Source organism: Echinops telfairi, unplaced genomic scaffold (genome assembly GCF_000313985.2).
Source record: "Echinops telfairi isolate 266 unplaced genomic scaffold, ASM31398v2 ScPeMD7_3533;HRSCAF=4204_0, whole genome shotgun sequence".
Classification (NCBI taxonomy): Eukaryota; Metazoa; Chordata; class Mammalia; order Afrosoricida; family Tenrecidae; genus Echinops; species Echinops telfairi.
The window spans coordinates 36,374,755-36,375,075 of NW_022107431.1; positions in this window are offsets into that span (position 1 = coordinate 36,374,755).

The window sequence follows — 321 nt, forward strand, 5'->3', positions numbered from 1 at the left end:
GCTGCAGAAGGTTGAGTAATGAAAGTTCTGATTTTAAAATGTACTCTCTTAATTGCAGTTGACAGGGAAGTTGGCAGGACTGTGAACAGTCCCATCCGAGTATGTATCATAAGCGACTGACAGTATCTTCCTGACGTGTGCTTTGGTAGAAGGGAAGTTGTGTTCTACAGAAGTCAATTGTGATTTACCATAAATCTTCAGTGGGATCATAGGCTGAGATGAACAAAAAATCAGTATGTATTTTTTTTTTCTCTGCCTAGCATTACAGATTTCAAAATACTAACAATTCTATGAGATGTTGCCTCTGAAGTTCAAGCACTA